The sequence below is a fragment of the Sorex araneus genome, chromosome 7, assembly GCF_027595985.1.
Source record: "Sorex araneus isolate mSorAra2 chromosome 7, mSorAra2.pri, whole genome shotgun sequence".
Classification (NCBI taxonomy): domain Eukaryota; kingdom Metazoa; phylum Chordata; class Mammalia; order Eulipotyphla; family Soricidae; genus Sorex; species Sorex araneus.
Genome location: NC_073308.1, coordinates 774,476 through 782,774, shown reverse-complemented (window position 1 = coordinate 782,774; position 8,299 = coordinate 774,476).

Sequence of the window (8,299 nt, the reverse complement as noted above, 5' to 3'; positions counted from 1 at the left end):
ATGCGTGGGGGACAGAGCGCATTGCGCATGCGTGGCGGCCAGAGCGCACTGCGCATGCATGGCGGCCAAGTCGCACTGCGCATGCGTGGCGGCCAAGGCGCACTGCGCATGCGTGGCGACCAGAGCGCACTGCGCATTCGTGGCGGCCAAGGCGCACTGCGCATGCGTGGCAGCCAGAGCGCACTGCGCATGCATGGCGGCCAATTCGCACTGCGCATGCGTGGCGGACAGAGCGCACTGCGCATGCGTGGCGGCCAGAGCGCACTGCGCATGCGTCGCGGCCAGAGCGCACTGCGCATGCGTGGGGGCCAGAGCGCATTGTGCATGCGTGGCGGGCAGAGCACACTGTGCATGCCTGGCGGCCAGAGCGCACTGCGCATACGTGGCAGCCAGAGCGCACATCACATGCGTGGCGGCCAAGGCGCACTGCGCATGCGTGGCGACAGAGCGCACTGCGCATTCGTGGCGGCCAAGGCGCACTGCGCAAGCGTGGCGGCCAGAGCGCACTGCGCATGTATGGCGGCTAAGGCGCACTGCGCATGCGTGGCGGCCAGAGCGCACTGCGCATTTCTGGCAGCCAGAGCGCATTGCGCATGTGTGGGGTCCAGAGCGCACTGCGCATTCGTGGCGGCGAGAGCGCAATCCGCATGCGTGTGGGCCAGAGCGCATTGCGCATGCGTGGCGGCCAGAGCGCACTGCGCATGCCTGGCGGCCAGAGCGCACTGCGCATGCGTGGCGGCCAGAGCGCACATCGCATGCGTGGCGGCCAAGGCGCACTGCGCATGCGTGGCGACCAGAGCGAACTGCGCATTCGTGGCGGCGAAGGCGCACTGCGCATGCGTGGCGGCCAGAGCGCACTGCGCTTGCATGGCGGCCAAGGCGCACTGCGCATGTGGGTCGGCAAGAGCGCACTGCGCATTCGTGGCGGCCAGAGCGCACTGCGCATGCGTGGCTGCCAGAGCGCACTGCGTATTCGTGGCGGCCCGAGTGCACTGCGCATACATGGCGGCCAAGGCGCACTGCGCATGCGTGGCGGCCAGAGTGCATTGTGCATGCGTGGGGCAAGAGAGTACTGCGCACTACTGGCGGTCAGAGCGCATTGCGCATGCGTGGCGGCCAGAGCGCATTGCATATACTTGGTAGCCATGACAGAGTGACCTCATATGGGGTGAATGGCGGGAGCCAATATATGAGCGCCACCTCATGTGGGGTGATAGTCGAAAGCCAATAGACCACGTCAGAGGCAGGGCAACCAGGCTATATAAGGACTGCCATTACCTGGGTTGTTGTTCTTTCTAATGCGTGGGGGCCAGAGCGCACTGCGCATTCGTGGCGGCCAGAGCGCATTGCGCATTCGTGGTGGCCAGAGCGCATTGCGCATGCGTGGGGGCCAGAGCGCACTGCGCATTCGTGGCGGCCAGAGCGCATTGCGCATTCGTGGTGGCCAGAGCGCATTGCGCATGCGTGGGGGCCAGAGCGCACTGCGCATTCGTGGTGGCCAGAGCGCATTGCGCATGCGTGGGGGCCAGAGCGCACTGCGCATGCGTGGCGGCCAGAGCGCACTGCGCATGCGTGGCGGCCAGAGCGCATTGCGCATGCGTGGCGGCCAGAGCACATTGCGCATACTTGGTAGCCATGACAGAGTGACCTCATATGGGGTGATTGGCGGGAGCCAATAGATGAGCGCGACCTCATGTGGGGTGATTGGTGAGAGCTATAGACCACGTCAGAGGCGGGGCAACCAGGCTATATAAGGACTGCCATTACCCGGGTTGTTGTTCTTTCTAATGCGTGGCGGCCAGAGCGCATTTCGAATGCCTGGCGGCCAGAGCGCACTGCGCATGCGTGGCGCCCAGAGCGCACTGCGCATGCGTGGCGCCCAGAGCGCATTGCGCATGCGTGGTGGCCAGAGCGCACCGCGATAGTGTGGAGGCCAGAGCGCACTGCGCATGTGTGGTGGCCATGATAGAGAGACCTCATATGGGGTGATTGGCGGGAGCCAATAGATGAGCGCGACCTCATATGGGGTGATTGGCGAGAGCCAATTGATGAGCGCCACCTCATATGGGGTGATTGGCGAGAGCCAATAGAGCACGTCAGAAGCGGGGCAACCAGGCTATATAAGAACTACCATTACGCGGGTTGTTGTTCTTTCTCTTGCGTGGTGGCCAGAGCGCATTGCGCATGTGTGGCGGCCAGAGCGCATTGCGAATGCGTGGCGGGCAGAGCGCACTGCGCATGCGTGACGCCCAGAGCACATTGCGCATGCGTGGAGACCAGAGCTCATTGCGCATGCGTGGCGGCCAGAGCGCACTGCGCATGCATGGCGGCCAGAGCGCATTGCGCATGTGTGGGGGCCAGAGCTCATTGCGCATGCGTGGCGGCCATGGCGCACTGCGCATGCGTGGCGGCCAGAGTGCACTGCGCATGCGTGGCGGCCAGAGCGCACTGCGCATGCGTGGGGGCCAGAGCGCATAGCGCATGCGTGGCGGCCAGAGCGCACTGCGCATGCCTGGCGGCCAGCGCGCACTGCGCATGCGTGGCGGCCAGAGCGCACTGCGCATGCCTGGCGGCCAGAGCGCACTGCGTATGCGTGGCGACCAGAACGCACTGCGCATTCGTGGCGGCCAAGGCGCACTGCGCATGCGTGGCGGCCAAGGCGCACTGCGCATGCGTGGCGACAAGAGCGCACTGCGCATGCATGGCAGCCAAGGCGCACTGCGCATGCGTGGCGGCCAGAGCGCACTGCGCATGCATGGCAGCCAAGTCGCACTGCGCATGCGTGGCGGCCAGAGCTCACTGCGCATGCGTGGCTGCCAGAGACAACTGCGTATTCGTGGCGGCCAGAGCGCATTGCGCATGCGTGGGGGCCAGAGCGCATTGCGCATGCGTGGCGGCCAGAGCGCATTGCGCATACTTGGTAGCCATGACAGAGTGACCTCATATGGGGTGATTGGCGGGAGCCAATAGATGAGCGCGACCTCATGTGGGGTGATTGTCGAAAGCAATAGACTACGTCAGAGGCGGGGCAACCAGGCTATATAAGGACTGCCATTACCCGGGTTGTTGTTCTTTCTCATGCGTGGCGGCCAGAGCGCATTTTGCATGCGTGGCGGCCATGACAGAGTGACCTATATGGGGTGATTAGCAGGAGCCAATAGATGAGCACCACCTCATATGGGGTGATTGGTGAGAGCCAATAGATGAGCGCCACCTCCTATGGGGACTGCCATTTCCCGGGTTTTTGTTCTTTCTCATGTGTGGCGGCCAGAGCTCACTGCGCATACCTGGCGGCCAGAGCGCACATCGCATGCGTGGCAGCCAAGGCGCACTGCGCATGCCTGGCGACTAGAGCGCACTGCGCATTCGTGGCGGCCAAGGCGCACTGCGCATGCGTGGCGGCCCGAGTGCACTGCGCATGCATGGCGGCCAAGGCGCACTGCGCATGCGTGGCGGCCAGAGCGCACTGCGCATTCGTGGCGGCCAGAGCGCATTGTGCATGCGTGGGGCAAGAGCGCACTGCGCATTCGTGGCGGTCAGAGCGCATTGCGCATGCGTGGCGGCCAGAGCGCATTGCACATACTTGGTAGCCATGACAGAGTGACCTCATATGGGGTGAATGGCGGGAGCCAATATATGAGCGCCACCTCATGTGGGGTGATTGTCGAAAGCCAATGGACTACGTCAGAGTCGGGGCAACCAGGCTATATAAGGACTGCCATTACCCGGGTTGTTGTTCTTTCTAATGCCTGGCGGCCAGAGTGCACTGCGTATGCGTGGCGACCAGAACGCACTGCGCATTCGTGGCGGCCAAGGCGCACTGCGCATGCGTGGCGGACAAGGCGCACTGCGCATGCGTGTCGATAAGAGCGCACTGCGCATGCATGGCAGCCAAGGCGCACTGCGCATGCGTGGCGGCCAGAGCGCACTGCGCATGCATGGCAGCCAAGTCGCACTGCGCATGCGTGGCGGCCAGAGCTCACTGCGCATGCGTGGCTGCCAGAGCACACTGCGCATGCGTGGCGGCCAAAGAGCACTGCGCATGCGTGGCGGCCAGAGCGCATTGCGCATGCGTGGCGGCCAGAGCGCATTGTGCATACGTGGTGGCCATGATAGAGAGACCTCATATGGGGTGATTGGCGGGAGCCAATAGATGAGCGCGACCTCATATGGGGTGATTGGCGATTGCCAATGGATGAGCGCCACCTCATATGGGGTGATTGGCGAGAGCCAATAGAGCACGTCAGAAGCGGGGCAACCAGGCTATATAAGAACTACCATTACGCGGGTTGTTGTTCTTTCTCTTGCGTGGTGGCCAGAGCGCATTGCGCATGTGTGGCGGCCAGAGCGCATTGCGAATGCGTGGCGGGCAGAGCGAACTGCGCATGCGTGACGCCCAGAGCACATTGCGCATGCGTGGAGACCAGAGCTCATTGCGCATGCGTCGCGGCCAGAGCGCACTGCGCATGCATGGCGGCCAGAGCGCATTGCGCATGTGTGGGGGCCAGAGCTCATTGCGCATGCGTGGCGGCCATGGCGCACTGCGCATGCGTGGCGGCCAGAGTGCACTGCGCATGCGTGGCGGCCAGAGCGCACTGCGCATGCGTGGGGGCCAGAGCGCATAGCGCATGCGTGGCGGCCAGAGTGCATTTCGCATGCGTGGCGGTCAGAGAGCATTGGGCATGCGTGGCGGCCAGAGCTCATTGCGCATGCGTGGAAGCCAGAGCACACTGCGCGTGCGTGGCGGCCAGAGCGCACTGTGCATGCGTGAAAGCCCGAGCGCAATGCGCATTCTTGGCGGCCAGAATGCACTGCGCGTGCGTGGTGCCCAGAGCGCATTGCACATGCGTGGCGGCCAGAGCGCATTGCGCATGGGTGGCGGCCAGAGCGCATTGCGCATGCTTCTCGGCCAGAGCACATTGCGCATACGTGGTGGCCATGACAGAGAGACATAATATGGGGTGATTGGCGAGAGCCAATGGACCCCGTCAGAGGTGGGGCCACCAGGCTATATAAGGACTGCCATTAACCGGGTTGTTGTCCTTTCTCATGCGTGGCAGCCAGAGCGCACTGCTCATTCGTTGCGGCCAGAGCGCATTGCGTATGCGTGGCGGCCAGAGCGCATTGCGCATGCGTGGCGGCCAGAGCGCATTGCGCATACTTGGTAGCCATGACAGAGTGACCTCATATGGGGTGATTGGTGGGAGCCAAGAGATGAATGGCACCTCATGTGGGGTGATTGTCGAAAGCCACTAGACCACGTCAGAGGCGGGGCAACCAGGCTATATTAGGACTGCCATTACCCGGGTTGTTGTTCTTTCTCATGCGTGGCGGCCAGAGCGCATTTCGCATTCGTGTGGGCCAGAGCGCACTGCGCATTCTTGGCGGCCAGAGCGCATTGCGCATTCATGGCGGCCAGAGCGCATTGGACATGCGTGGGGGCCAGAGCGCACTGCGCATTCGTGGCGGCCAGAGCGCATTGCGCATGCGTAGGGGCCAGAGCGCATTGCGCATGCTTGGCGACCAGAGCGCACTGCGCATGCATGGCGGCCAGAGAGCATTCCGCATGCGTGGTGGCCAGAGCACATTTCGCATGCGTGGCGGCCATGACAGAGTGACCTATATGGGGTGATTGGCGGGAGCCAATAGATGAGCACCACCTCATATGGGGTGATTGGTGAGAGCCAATAGATGAGCGCCACCTCATATGGGGACTGCCATTACCCGGGTTGTTGTTCTTTCTCATGCGTGGCGGCCAGAGCGCACTGTGCATGCCTAGCGGCCAGAGCGCACTGCGGAAGCGTGGCGGCCAGAGCGCACTGCGCATGCGTGGGGGCCAGAGCGCACTGCGCATTCATGTTGGCCAGAGCGCACTGCGCATGCGTGATGGACAGAGCGCACTGCGCATGCGTGGCCGCCAGAGCGCACTGCGCATGCGTGTTGGCCAAGGCGCACTTCGCATGCGTGGTGACCAGAGCGCACTGCGCATTCGTGGCGGCCAAGGCGCACTGCGCATGCGCTGCGGCCAGTGCGCACTGCGCATGCGTGGGGGCCAGAGCACACTGGGCATGCGTGCCGGCCAGACCGCACTGCGCATGCGTGTCGGCCAGAGTAGACAGCGCATGCGTGGCGGCCAGAGCGCACTGCGCATGCATGGCAGCCAGAGCGCAATGCGCATGCGTGGCGGCAATAGAGCACTGCGCATGCGTGGTGGCCAGAGTGCACTGCGCAGGCGTGGCGGCCAGAGCTCATTGACATGCGTGGCGGCCAGAGCGCACTGCGCATGCGTGTTGGCCAAGGCGCACTGCGCATGCGTGGCGACCAGAGCGCACTGCGCATTCGTGGCGGCCAAGGCGCACTGCTCTTGCGTGGTGGCCAGAGCGCACTGCACATGCGTGGGGGCCAGAGCGCACTGTGCATGCGTGGCGGCCAGAGCGCACTGTGCATGCGTGGCGGCCAGAGCACATTGCGCATGCGTGGAGGCCAGAGCTCATTGCGCATGCGTGGCGGCCAGAGCGCACTGCGCATGCGTGGCGGCCAGAGCTCATTGCGCATGTGTGGTGGCCAGAACTCATTGCGCATGCGTGGCGGCCAGAGCGCACTGTGCATGCGTGGCGGCCAGAGCACACTGCGCATGCGTGGCTGACAGAGCGCACTGCGCATGCGTGGGGGCCAGAGCGCATTGCGCATGCGTGGCGGCCAGAGCGCACTGTGCATGCGTGGCGGCCAGAGCGCACAGCGCATGCGTGGCGGCCAGAGCGCACTGCGCATGCGTGGCGGCCAGAGAGCACTGCAAATTCGTGGCTGCCACAGCGCACTGCGCATGCGTCGGTGCCAGAGCGCATTGCGCATGCATGGCGGCCAGAGCGCACTGCGCATGCGTGGCGCCATAGCGCACTGCGCATGTGTGGTGGCCAGAGCGCATTGCGCATGCGTGGCGGCCAGAGAGCATTGCGCATGCGTGGCAGCCAGAGCGCATTGCTCATGCTTGGCGGCCAGAGCGCATTGCGCATACGTGGTGGACATGACAGAGAGACCTCATATGGGGTGATTGGCGAGAGCCAATAGACCACGACAGAGGCGGGGAAACCAGGCTATATAAGGACTGCCATTACCCGGGTTGTTGTTCTTTCTCATGCGTTGCGGCCAGAGAGCATTGCGCATGCATGGCGGCCAGAGCGCATTGCGAATGCATGGCGGCCAGAGCGCACTGCCCATGCGTGGCGCCCAGAGCACATTGCGCATGCGTCGAGGCCAGAGCTCATTGCGCATGCGTGGCGGCCAGAGCGCACTGCGCATGCGTGGCGGCCTGAGCGCATTGCGCATGTGTGGCGGCCAGAGCTCATTGCGCATGCGTGGCGGCCAGAGCGAACTGCGCATGCGTGGCGGCCAGAGCGCACTGCGCATGAGTGGCGGCCAGAGCACACTGCGCATGCGTGGGGGCCTGAGCGAATTGCGCATGCGTGGCGGCCAGAGCGCACTGCGCATGCCTGGTGGCCTGAGCGCACTGCGCATGCGTGGCGGCCAGAGCGCACATCGCATGCGTGGCGGCCAAGGCGCACTGCACATGCGTGGCAACCAGAGCGCAATGCGCATTCGTGGCGGCGAATGCGCACTGCGCATTCGTGTCGGCCAGAGCGCAATGCGTATGCATGGCGGCCAAGGCGCACTTCGCATGCATGTCGGCCAGAGCGCACTGCGCATGCGTGTTGGCCAAGGCGCACTGCGCATGCGTGGCGACCAGAGCGCACTGCGCGTTCGTGGCGGCCAGAGCGCATTGCGCATGCGTGGGGGCCAGAGCGCATTGCGCATGCGTGGCGGCCAGAGCGCATTGCGTATACTTGGTAGCCATGACAGAGTGACCTCATATGGGCTGATTGGCGGGAGCCTATAGATGAGCACGACCTCATGTGGGGTGATTGTCGAAAGCCAATAGACCACGTCAGAGGCGGGGCAACCAGGCTATATAAGGACTGCCATTACCCGGGTTGTTGTTCTTTCTCATGCGTGGCGGCCAGAGCGCATTCGCATGCTTGGCGGCAATGAAAGAGTGACCTATATGGGGTGATTGGCGGGAGCAAATAGATAAGCACCACCTCATATGGAGTGATTGTTGAGAGCCAATAGATGAGCGCCACCTCATATGGGGACTGCCATTACCCGGGTTGTTGTTCTTTCTCATGCGTGGCGGCCAGAGCGCACTGCGCATGCCTAGCGGCCAGAGCGCACTGCGCAAGCATGGCGGCCAGAGCGCACTGCGCATGCGTGGGGGCCAGAGCGCACTGCGCATTCATGTCGG